Source organism: Scyliorhinus torazame, chromosome 8 (assembly GCF_047496885.1).
Source record: "Scyliorhinus torazame isolate Kashiwa2021f chromosome 8, sScyTor2.1, whole genome shotgun sequence".
Lineage (NCBI taxonomy): Eukaryota > Metazoa > Chordata > Chondrichthyes > Carcharhiniformes > Scyliorhinidae > Scyliorhinus > Scyliorhinus torazame.
Genome location: NC_092714.1, coordinates 213,121,316 through 213,134,827, shown reverse-complemented (window position 1 = coordinate 213,134,827; position 13,512 = coordinate 213,121,316). Strand labels below are relative to the sequence as shown.

General features: G+C 47.1%; 1 protein-coding gene across 2 annotated transcripts in view; it reads right to left on the bottom strand.

Moving 5' to 3' along the window:
- Window positions 1-13,512, bottom strand: part of LOC140428369 (beta-1,4-galactosyltransferase 5-like) — a 116,463-nt gene that overhangs the window by 102,535 nt on the left and 416 nt on the right. The gene's annotated exons all lie outside the window — the stretch shown is intronic.

The following is a 13,512-nucleotide window of genomic DNA, read 5'->3' as shown; positions in this document are numbered from 1 at the left end:
AAGCCCCACTCCAGGGCTGTTGATTACAACCAGAGATTGCAACTTTAAAAATGCTATTCCTTTCTTAAAAAGTTACAATGCGCAGAGTGGATCGGACAAGCCCTTAATCCATGTCCTTGCTTGCTCCATAAACCAATTTGTGGTCCCCACAAGGGAGACACACAAGATCCAAGCTGACAAGGACAGGCATGACACCGGATCTTGAGTTTGATCTTAACCATTGCAACATTGTGGAAGTTCTCCCTCCAAAATGTTATCCACGGCATGCACATATTTCTGGGACTGATTGCACCACATCAGAACTCGGCATAGGGTGCAGCAGTCAGAGGTGACTCGCTGGTTGGCAGGCAACAGCATTCTTGAGGAAAGCCAGTGGCAAGAGGATAAATGTAGCCTCTTGGACTGGAAATTCATGCTCTATAGTGCAGCTACAATTCCCTGGGAGAGCAGCTCAACAGTGCTAACAAATATGTGGAGGTCAGATTGATGACGGCTATGGCACTACAAGTGGGGATGCAGTGGTGTAGTAATGGCGCTGGACTAGTAATCCAGAGTTCCAGACTAATCCTTTCGACACATGGGTTCCAATCCCATCATGGCAGCTAGTGGAATTTAAATTCAGCTAACTTGCTCGAATGGTCTCCTGGGTAATTAAACCAACAAAAGGGAAAAACCTGCGTGACGCCATCCTCACCAATCTACTTCTCACAGATGCATTTGTTTGTGACAGTATTGGTAGGAGTGACCATCGGACAATACTTGTGGAGGCAAAGTCCCATCTTCACATTCAGGATATCTTTCATATTGTGTGGCAGAACCAAAGTCCGCCAATCTGCTATTATGCCTAGTTCAATGAATAGTGCAGGAGCAGCACCAGGCACACCTAAAAATGGAGGTGTTAACCTTGTGAAGCTGCAGCACAAATACCTCAATGCCAAACAGCACAAGCAGCATGTAATAGACAGATCTAAGGATCCAATAACCACTGCATCATACAGAAGCCCTGAATCCTGATATATCCATTCATGAATGATGGTGAACAATTAGGCCAGGAGGCAGGAGCTCCACAAATATTCCCATCCTCAATGATGGGGGAGCCCAGTACATCAGTGCAGAAAAAGATGCAGAATTTGCAACCATTTTCAGCTGGTGGTGCTTCCTCCCAAGGTCTCCCACATCACTGATGCCAGTCTTCAGTCAATTCTACTCACCCCACAACATATAAAGAAATGGTTCAAAGCACTGTATACCGCAAAGGTCCCGACGACATTCCAGAAATAGTGCTGAATGCTTGTGCTCAAGAACTAGCCGCACCCCAATCGAACTGCAACACGGATATCTACCCAGTCGGGTGGAAAATTACCCAAGTATGTCCCGCCCACAAAAAACAGGAAATATTCAAACTGACCAATTACAGTTCTCAATTAATTGTTGTTAATATTGCTATCAAGCAACACATGCTTAGCAATAACCTGCTCATGATGCTCAGTTTGGGTTCTGACAAGACTACTCAGTTCCTGACATCATTACAGCAACAAAAGTTCAATTCCAGCGGGGCGGTGAGACTAACTGTGATTGGCTGAGTACAGCATCAAAGAGCCCTAGCAAAACTGGTCAATGGGGGGTAGGTGTGAAATTTACCACTGATTGGAGTCATACCTAGCACAAACTAAGTTGGTTGTGGTTGATGGAGGTCAGTCATCTTAGCTCCAGGACATCACTTTGCAAGAGTTCCTCAGGGTAGTGTCCTGGGACCAACCATCTTCAGCCAATGATCTCCCCCCCCCCCCAATAAGGTCAGAAGCGGGGATGTTCGCTGATGACAGCACAATGTTCAGCATCAATCGTGATTTCTCAAATACTGAAGCAGTCCATATGCAAATGCAGCAAGACCTTGATGATATCTCGGCTTGACTGATAAGTAACAAGTAATTTTCAAGCCACACAAGTGCCAGGTAATGACCATTTCCCCTTGAAATTCACTGGCATTACTATCACTGAATCCCCCACAATCAACATCCTGGGGGCTTACCATTAAGCAGAAATTGAACTGGACCAGCCATAAAAATGCTGTGGCTGTAACAGAAGGTCAGAGGCTAGGGTGATTGGTGGCAATATGGTATTTGAATACGCATTTGCAGACCTTGAACACTTGTGTGAGGTCATTGAACTTCTTCCAGCACTGCAGCCAGGTCCTTGGGACTAGACAGCTACCTACTGCAATTGTTTTAACAATTTGTCTGGAGTATTTTCTTTCTTTTTTAAAAAAAAATTTAGAGTACCCAATTAATTTTTTCCAATTAAGGAGCAATTTAGCATGGCCAATCCACCTACTCTGCACATCTTTGGGTTGTGGGGTGAAACCCATGCAAACACTGGGAGAATGTACAAACTCCACATGGACAGTGACCCAGGGCCGGGATCAAACCTGGGACCTTGGCGCAGTGAGTCAGCAGTGGTAATCACTGTGCCACCGTGCTGCCCTGTCTGGAGTACTTTCTAGCACCAAGCATAGAAGACACCTCTTGCCCCCGACAAGACTTTGAATAAAAAGTCAGAACAGCATCAGAAAATCTTGTGAGCCCACGCTCTCTATTTTCGTGCTACCCTGGTGTCACCTGCTGTAGCTCCTGGAGCTCAGGTTTTGGAACTGGAGACACTGGAGCATTCGCGAGGCAGAGAGTATTGTGTGGATAGCATGTATAGAGAGGTAGGCTAAGAATCCACAGGCAGGAAGGGAATATGTGACCACCAGGTACAGCAAGAGGACTGGGCAGACAGTGCAGGAATTATCTGTGGCCATTCCCCTGGGGGAGCGGAGGGGGGGGGCCTCCATGGTGCTCGGGTAATGGATGCCATGGACATTCTGGAGCAGGGAGTGTGAACAGCTAATGGAGGTACAAACTAAAAAGAATGAGGTCATAAAAGCAAAATGTAGGGACGTTAAGTAAGTTGGACCTCAAAAGGTAACGATCTCAGGATTACTACCAGTGCCACATGCTAGGCAGAGCAAATATAACAGGATATATCAGAGGGATACGTGGCTGAAGAGATGGTGCGAGGGGGGAGGGTTTCAAATTCCTGGGACCAGTACAAACCAGATGGATTATACCTGGACTGAATTGGGACTAATGACCGAGGGGCAGTATTTGGTAGAATAATTGGGGAGGGTTTAAAACTAAAATGGCAGGGGGTGTGAACCTATGCAAGATGCTGGCTGAGGTTATGATGGTCCACCTTCTCAACCTTGCCCATCGCCTGAGGCATGCCGATCCTCAGCTTAAATCACCACCAGTCAGCTCTCCCCCTCAAAAAGGGGAAAGCAGCCTATACCTAAGGCAACTTATGTGTATTGAGGTGGATAGAAAACTGGTTGGCAGGCAGGAAACAAAGAGTGGGAATAAACAGATCTTTTTTCAAAAGGCAGGCAGTGGCTGTGGAGTGCTAGGACCCCAGCTATTCACAATATGTATTAATGACTTAGATGCCGGAACTAAATGTAACATCTCCAAATTTGCAAATGACACAAAGCTGGGTGGGCGGTGAAGCAGCGAGGAGGATCCAGAGAAGCTTCAGCAGGGTTTGAGCAAGCTGAGTGAGCTAATGGATGGCAGGTGCATTATGTGGATAAATGAGAGTATCCACTTGGTGGCAAAAACAGGGACGCATATTATCTGAGCGGTTATAGATTGAGGGGGGGGGGGGGGGGGGGAAAGAGTGGGAAATGTGCAACGTGACGTGGGTGACAAGTATCTGACAGTAAGCATGCAGGTGCAAAAGGCGGTAAAGGCAGCAAGGTATGATGATCTTTGTTGCGAGAGAATTCATGTACAGGAGCAGGGATGTCTTGCTGCAATTATACAGGGCACTGGTGAGACCACACCTGGAAAATGGTGTGCAGTTTTGGTCTCCTTTAATGAGGAAGGATGTTCTTGCTAGAGAGGGTACGCAGTGAATGTTTACCAGGCTGATTCCTGGGATGGCAGGACTGACATTATGAGGCGAGGTTGAGTTGGTTAGGATTAGAGGGAGGGGGGGGGGGAAAAAGAGAGAGAGAAAGAGTCACAGTTCAAGGATACGGGGTAAACCATTTGGGACTGAGGTGAGGAGGAATTGCTTCACCCAGAGAGTGGTGAGCCTATGGAATTCGCTACCACAGAAAGTAGCTGAAGGCAAAACATGATGTTTTCAAGAAAGATTTAGGTAGCTCTTGGGGTTAAAAGGATCAAAGGATATCAGGGTGCGGGGGGGGGGGGGGGGGGGGGGAGGAGGGAGCGGAAAGAGAGCGGGAACAGGTAACGGAATTGGATGATCAGCCAAGATCATAATGAATGGCAAAACAGGCTAAAAAGGCTGAATGGCCTCCTCCTACTTTCTATGTTTCTATACTATAGTATCTATGTAATGACTAAAGATATATTCAATTTCCCCATCGAATTGCAATCTTAAAAATATTACAGGTATTTCCTGCAACTAAAAGCTCAGTCTTCTATCAAATTCCAATGTGCCACAATTTGTAATTAAAAACCTTCCTGCTCAAAAAAAAACAAAATGGCACCAATAACTAAACAAACAAGCAACAGGTCTCCTGTCAGAAACCTAGCTATACTAAACTGAGCAGGCCTGAATATACATGACTATTATTAAACTAGGTGATTTGAAGGTCTGGTGAATTCTGTGCACCAAACTTAGTAGCATGTCCTTGGCTGAAGAACAGCTGAAAAAAGAGACTGGGGCAGAAAAAATATAAAGAAGGAAAATTTTGTAAGGGCCCCGAAGAATCCAGCACGAGTTTTAAGGATACAAAATAATAAAGTTTATTTACTATAACAACATATACATAGCAGTAGCAGTAACTTCCCTTGCTACCTTCTCCTTCCTCCTGGTTCCTGGACTGGCCAGCTTATTTATAGTAGGAGTTTCTCCGCCCCCCTCATTGGGGAAGTTCATACTCCCATAGGATTGTGGGATAATCATTAGTCCCCAGCCAATCGTCAGTAGGCAGGTTATAACATCCCTCCCCCCCAAAGTCCAAGGAATCCACCGTAGGCCCTGGCGAAGGGAGGCATCGAACTCATTTGGCCGCAGGCCGGACGCCATTTGCACGCGGCGCTGGATCAGGCGGCGTATAACGAGACGGAGACCGGCGCTTCCGTGATGAACGGCGCGGTTGTACATCCACGGCCTGTGGACCCGAGGATTCCCCCTCTGATTCATCCTGTGTCTCCATCTCGGAGTCAGAGTCTGCTGCCTCCGTCATGTCAGCGTCTCTGTCCCCATTCGGTCCCGTCATGACCTGCGCAGGTTTTGAGTGAGGCACCAGTGGAAGATTTGGACGACTACCTTCCCTTGTTTCTGGTCTTTGCCGCTGTTGAACTGAGCTCCGGGGGCGGGGAATCTTTTGCGGGGATGATCTTCTGGACCGGACGTGGTCTACATGTTTTCGCTGGAGACGACCCTGGGCTTGCACTTGGTACGATATAGGGCCCGTTTGGCGAAAGATTACCCCAGGAACTCATTGGGCACCACCAGCAAAATTCCGCACGACTACTGGGTCACCGGGCGCAAACTGCCGAATCGGACGATGCCGAGACAATCCCGGTCCCTGCCGTTCGTGTGCGGCGTACTTTTGCGCCAATGTCCGGGAAGACCATACTAAGGCGGGTGCGAAGTCTCCGGCCCATTAGGAGTTCTGCGGGAGCTACCCCAGTCACTGTATGGGGGGTGGTCCTGTACGTAAACAAAAACCGAGCCAGTCTCGTGTCCATTGATCCGGAAGACTGCTTCTTTAGGCCTCTTTTGAATGTTTGCACTGCACGCTCTGCCAACCCATTTGAAGCCGGGTGGTAAGGGGCAGTGCGGATATGGCGGACGCCGTTCATCTTTGTAAACCTAGCAAACTCCTCACTCATGAATGGAGTGCCATTATCCGTGACCAGCACCTTGGGGAGGCCATGCGTGCTAAATGATAAACGCATTTTTTCAATTGTTGCGCAGGACGTTGTCCCCTGCATCTTATGCACCTCCAGCCATTTGGACTGGGCGTCAATTAGTAGAAGGAACATGGATCCCTGAAAAGGGCCTGCGAAATCTGCATGTAAGCGTGCCCAAGGCCGCCCTGGCCATTCCCAGTGATGTAGGGGCGCGGCCGGCGGAAGCTTCTGATGCTCCTGGCAAATGGAGCAGTTTTGGGCCACCTTCTCAATGTCGGTGTCGAGGCCTGGCCACCAGACATAACTCCGGGCCAACATTTTCATTTTGGTCACACCCGGATGCCCATTGTGCAAGTCTGATAATATCAGCTCCTGGCCTTTTTCCGGGACAACCACACGCGTCCCCCACAAGAGGATGCCGTCTTCCACGCTGAACTCTGACAGCTTGGAGGAAAATGCCCGTAACTCGCCTGGGAGCTGTCTATGCTGCCCACCATGCAGGACTATGTGCCGAACCTTTGACAGGACTGGCTCCGTCTGGGTCCACTCACGGATCTGTGATGCCGTGACAGGCAAGGTGTCCATAAAATTTAGGGTTGCGACCACCTCACCGGTCGTGGGGGTCGACATGGGGCCGGTCGATAAAGGCAATCGGCTCAGTGCGTCGGCATTTGCTATCTGCGTACCTGGTTTGTGCTCCAGAGAATACTCGTATGCAGCAAGCAACAAAGCCCAGCACTGGATCCGTGCAGAAGCAATGGGCGGTATCGGCTTATCCTCTCTGAAGAATCCCAGCAGGGGCTTATGATCAGTCACGATAGTGAAATGGCGGCCGTACACATACTGGTGGAAGCGTTTCACCGCGAAAACCACTGCCAGGCCCTCCTTCTCGATCTGCGCGTACTTCTTCTCCGCTGCAGTCAATGTGCGGGAGGCGAAAGCTATCGGTCGCTCGGCCCCGTTCTCCATCTTGTGGGACAGGACAGCCCCAATACCATACGGGGATGCATCACATGTGACGAGCAAAGGCTTTCCCGGATCATAGTGGGTTAGTAACCCAGACGACGACAATTGTTGCTTTACCCGCCGGAAAGCGGTTTCTTGCGGCTCACCCCAAACCCAGGTGTGATTTTTCTTTAGCAGCAGGTGTAAGGGGGCCAGCGTAGTTGCCAGATTGGGGAGGAACTTCCCGTAATAGTTTACGAGACCGAGAAAAGAATGAAGATGCGAAGTGTCAGTCGGGGTGGGGGCATGTTGAATTGCACGCACCTTCTCTGCGACGGGGTGCAGACCCTCGCGGTCCACCCGATAACCTAGGTAGACTACTTCTTTTGCCTGAAATACGCACTGTGTGACGTAAACGGACTCCAGCCTCCGAAAGGCGTTTAAGGACAGCCTCCAGATTTTCCAAATGCTCTTGCTCCGACGTCCCTGTAATCAACACGTCATCTAGGTAGACAGCCACACGTGGTAAACCTCTCAAAATGCCCTCCATAACACGTTGAAAAATTGCGCAGGCAGAGGATACTCCAAAGGGCAACAGTGTATATTCATACAGGCCCCGGTGTGTGTTAATTGTTACATATGGTCGGGAGGCAGGGTCCAGCTCCAACTGCAGGTAGGCGTGACTCATATCTAATTTTGTGAATGAGAGTCCACCTGCAAGTTTCGCGTAGAGATCCTCTATGCGAGGCATTGGGTATCGGTCGAGTCGGGAAACTGTATTCACTGTAAGTTTGTAGTCGCCACACAAGCGAACTGTGGCATCTGGCTTCATTACTGGCACAATTGGTGCTGCCCAGTCAGCAAAACGGACAGGCCTGATAATACCCAAACTCTCCAAACGAGTGAGCTCCCCTTCTACCTTCTCGAGCAAAGCGTAAGGCACTGGGCACGCCCGGAAATAGCGCGGTGTGGCTCCTGGTTCAACTTGGATACGGGCTACGGCCACTTTTATTTTCCCCAGACCAGGCTGGAATACCTCTGGGTATCGTCCTAGCACCTCAGTCAACCCTCCAGAAACTGTTTGGAGGATGTGCTGCCATTGCAACCGCAAATGGCGCAACCAGTCCCGACCCAACAGGCTGGGCCCATGGCCACGCACTACGATAAGTGGGAAACGCCCCTCCTGGCGTCCATAGACAACAGGGGTCATTGTAGTTCCTGCAATGTCCAGTGGTTCCCCCGTGTAGGTGGCCAACCTGGCCTGTGAGTCAGTTAGTGTAAGGGTCTGTATACCCTGCTTGATGCGGTCGAATGTCCTCTGGGCGATCACGGAGACCGCTGCGCCAGTATCCAACTCCATCTCCAGCGGGTGGCCATTGACCCGTACTGTCACCTTAATGGGGGCCACACGTGGAGCTGCCACACAATGCAGCTGCAGGCAGTCGTCCTCCGTCTCCACGTCCTCAGGAGTGGTCGCCGCAGGTTCATCCACATGGAAGGTACGGCCTCTGGGCTGGTCCCAGTTACGGCCCCTGGGCTGGTCCCAGTTTCGGTCGGAACGACGGCGCCTCTGGCGTCCCCAGGACCGCCGTCCGCGACGGGGTCGGCGCCTACAAGTCTGACACGGACATGGCTCCTCATCCATTGGCTCTGGAGAAGGCTCCCTTCGGGGAGGAATGTCCGATGGCCACTGGCATCGGTCTGGTCGTTGCCTCGCCCAAGGTACCGCAGGAGTGCGGGGGGACGTTTTTGGGCGGAAAGGGTTTCACCCCAAGGCATGCACTTCCATTCCCTGTAGCTCCTGTACTCCTCGCTCTGCGCTCTCTCGGGACAAGACTATTTGTATTGCCTGTTGAAAAGTCAATGTTGGCTCCGCTAACAACTTTCTCTGGGTGGCCGCATTGTTAATATCGCAAACCAAACGGTCACGTAACATTTCTGACAAGGTCTCACCATAGTCACAGTATTCCGCAATCCCGCGTAGCCTGGATAAAAAAAAAAAAAAAATCGGCAAGGGATTCTCCAGGGGTCCTCTCAGCGGTATTAAACCGGTAACGCTGGACTATTGTGGACGGGGTTGGGTTAAAGTGTTGCCCCACTATATTCACAAGTTCGTCAAACGTTTTGGTGTCCGGCGCAGCTGGGTACGTAAGGCTTCTAATCACCCCAAACGTATGCGGTCCGCAGGCGGTGAGCAATATGACCACCTGGCGCTCGTTTTCAGTGATATTGTTTGCCCGGAAATAGTAACGCATCCGTTGCGTGTACTGGTTCCAGCTTTCCAGCGCAGCATCAAAAACATCCAAACGTCCGTACAGAGGCATGGTATAATAGAAAACAACTTCCAACCTGTATCCAACAAAAATCCAGGGAGGTGGCTTCAGCAGTGTAGACAGCTATTCACTTTTACCTTCGTCGCCAGTTTTGTAAGGGCCCCGAAGAATCCAGCACGAGTTTTAAGGATACAAAATAATAAAGTTTATTTACTATAACAACATATACATAGCAGTAGCAGTAACTTCCCTTGCTACCTTCTCCTTCCTCCTGGTTCCTGGACTGGCCAGCTTATTTATAGTAGGAGTTTCTCCGCCCCCCTCATTGGGGAAGTTCATACTCCCATAGGATTGTGGGATAATCATTAGTCCCCAGCCAATCGTCAGTAGGCAGGTTATAACAGAAAATTACATGACAAATGTGTAGAAAAGAGGAGGAGACTTGTTTTGCTGTCTTAATCCCAGAGTTGACAATCAGCATATTAATCAATCGATATAATTAGATCCTTGGATCGAATCTATGTTTGTATTTACTAATAGCAATTTGCCATGCAATCAAAATATACATTTTTGTGGCATTGAAAATTCAGCATTTATGAAGAAAACTCTCTCTTGCAGTAGTTCAAGCACAAATACTTTTGTTTTCACCCTTGTACACTATTTTTTCATTTTTACGACAGTGGTAAAACGGAGGACCACCAAGTTGTGATGCCTCACTTCGACAGTTCTCTGCTCATGAGAAATGGGGCCCTGTGCATGGGAGCTCCAGAATATCCTCTTTAAACAATTGACAAGTATACTGGTAGTCATCTGGTAACAGAGCAGCCTTAATTTTAGCAAAAACTTATGTTAGCTCAAACAATTCAAAAAAGGAAATCATTGGTATTGTCAACATGCACCTCTATTTAAAACAAATACTACGCTGGGATTGGATAACACTCTTTTTGATAAATACAAACAGGAGAATACTTTCTAGATACATACTTTTCAAACTCATAGCAAAACAAATGATATCACAATTACTTGCATCAATCCTTTCTCTACCTAACTCAGCCTGTGTGCCAATATCTGACATGTTGATTTGTTAAAGTGGATGCCTGAATTTCACATCATCCATGTTAGTATTTTGTTTCAGGGAACCTTTACATAACCAATTATCATAGAATTTACAGTGCAGGAGGAGGCCATTCAGCCCATCGAGTCTGCACCGGCTCTTGGAAAGAGCACCCTACCCAAGGTCAACACCTCCACCCTATCCCCATAACCCAGTAACCTCACCCAACACTAAGGGCAATTTTGGACACTAAGGGCAATTTATCATGGCCAATCCACCTAACCTGCACATCTTTAGACTGTGGGAGGAAACCGGAGCACCCGGAGGAAACCCACACAGACACGGGGAGGACGTGCAGACTCCGCACAGACAGTGACCCAAGCCGGAATCGAACCTGGGACCCTGGAGCTGTGAAGCAATTGTGCTATCCACAGTGCTACCGTGCTGCCCTAATTAGTGAGACAAATGTTAAATCAGTCAGCCTGAATGGAACATTGAATAGAAATGAATGCTTTCTATGGTGAAGTGAAATAAATGCAAAACATCTTAGGTCTGTTGTTCAATAGATGCTCTTTCAAACATGCAAATTGAATTGCTAAATTTATTTGTGTGTTATACAAGACATTAATAGTTTTCCATGCACTTGTGTAATCTTAAAGCATCTTAATGGATACATTTGCTTCAACAAAACCCTGAATACAAGTACTTTTTTAATGCTGATTGGACTGAGATTAGCAATGGAAACTAGGTTTAAATCATTACTGTTTAAGATTTAAAATCAGACAGTACGATACAAAGCCAAATCATTATCAGCCCTGTCTCAAAAAAGGAGATATTTAAATCTGCATAGTTTCCTTTCACATTCCTTTCCCAATAAACTCCAAAACAGTGGCTTACTGCCAATGACAGCAGAGTGAAGGGAACTCTACAGTCGGGCCAACCTTACACTAGACAGTATCAGTAGGTGATTGGGGATATCACCAACATTTTGAGTGATAAACATTTTAGGTTAGCACACTTCCTCACAGACATTGTGGCTAACCACTGGGGTTAAATGGGAAACAATCTATGGTGGAAGACATATGGAATGGTATCATCACATAAAAACCTAATTAACCTCTTTATTTTTGGAACTAATGGGTCTCAGCCAAGAGCAGTAGAAAGCCATCAATTGGCCTGAGTTTCTACAGTAAGATGGGGAGGAAAGCAAAACCGTAAAAGTCAGCCAGTGGTCCAAGTTCCATGTAGGAAATATTGTGAATCGGGAGCAAAACCAAACAGCAATGATCCAAGATCAAACATTTTACTGATAAGGGTGCAGCGTCATATGGAGACTGGTGCTAGTGTCTATAGAATGTACCTCAAGTCAAACCTACTAGCTTCAGAAGGTGGGGGAATAAATGGTGGGGGCGAGTGTAAGTGATACTTCCTAGCATAAATCATATTGTAGTAGAGCTCCAAAACATAACTCAAAAAGTTACCACTCAGTTCACCCACTCATCACATCACTAAGTTCAAGATGGGACTCAATTCACAACAATTGGTACATAACCTCTGCCAACTTCAACTGGGCACAGTAAGAAGTCTTACAACACCAGGTTAAAGTCCAACAGGTTTGTTTCAAATCACTCGCTTTAGGAGCGCAGCTCCTTCAATAGGACCACAAGTTAGTGATTCAAAACAAACCGGTTGGACTTTAACCTGGTGTTGTAAAACTTCTTACTGTGCCCACCCCAGTCATCATGGCTAACTTCAACTGGAGCTGTCCACTCTTAAATCTCAATTTCTCTGTATTCTTTTGCATGATTTTTCAAATACCCAGTTCTCTTTTCAATTGCGGAGTGCCAGTCTCACTAACCAATTACAGTTAACATTGCATTCCAATCAATCCTCCATTAAGATGCTCTAACTCCCCCAATATTTAAAAAAAAAAAATCATTCAAAATAGATATTTACAACAACGAAAAAAATAGAAAAACAGGTATTTTACAGAATGGCAGTTTCTCGAATGGAATAAAGAGCAAGAAAGGCAAAGACGACCTTGATAAAAGTTAAAATCCAGCATGAAAAGTTAAAAAAATGTCATTTTGTCCTCTATCAGAATCTTTGCAACATTCTGCAACATTCCTCTTGTCTCACTGGAATGAGCTGATTTTCATTTTCCTTCGTTTACTAATGGGTAGTTACCCCAATTCAGATTGAATTAATCTTGCAAAACAGGACACATAAGAAAAACCTGTGGCTGACCTTAATTAAATTACATTTTTTAATCAGCTACAACCTTATTCTCATACACAACCTTCTTAAATAAACTCAGGGCCGATAGGAGAAAAATGCAGCTCTAAAGTCTGCAAATAAAAAAATGATTTATTTTTAAAAATTGCCTCTAGCCAGTTCACATGGATTTTAATTATCATTAAGGCTAATTTCGTCTCATAGCACGTATTATATTTTTCAGTCAGCTTCGCATATCTTCAATCCGTAACCATAACATTTAGACTTTGCCAGGTTGGAAGGTCTCCCTGCAAGTACATTTTTGGACAGGTTTGGACAATCGTCCATGTTGTGGCTGGCCGAGCTGCTATCCCACCAGAGAGCATGAGAACACCGCAGAATCCGGGGGAGGAGATTCCACTTCACTGCTGTGTGGAAACTTGCTCTGCTCAGCTGACAGGCGAAGACGCTCGTCAATTTCAGGGTTTGTGAATGACATGCCCTCCCCGGGAGCAACATTTCACAGGCGTTAATCGTCTGCTGAAAGTTGCGAAATTCAACAATGTGATTCACTGTTTCCACTCAAACCCAAGACTGCCAGGCTCCCACGACGTCTGATGAAGGTAGATACAATGTAAGGGCGGAAAAAAAATGTATCCACAACTGTGAGAACACACAAAGTCACAAAAGGGGAGGGCCGGAATAGAATTTGTGGCGGTGATGATTTTTTGCTTTTAAAAAAAGGAATACTGGGGGGGGGGGGGGGGCATTTTGATAAGAGTCCCATCCTGGAAATAAACCCATTCGGTAATGTCCAAAAGTATGTTTCTTGGAGAGTCCCTTTTCATTCCGACCGACCCAAGCAGCACTTCCGCTAAACCGGCACTGGTTTCCCCGTATATAAAAAAAATCAATTCCCATTTCCTCAATGGTGGAGGAAGAGAGAGCGAGGCCATTCCCCGGCAAAGCTTCAGATAAACTGATTGTATCCAATGAGCCCCCACCACCACCAGCACCTTCATCTCAAAACAGGTCCAATTACCCCACCACTGGGCCTGAGAAATGTGACATATAGCTGAGTCTGCCCCATTGC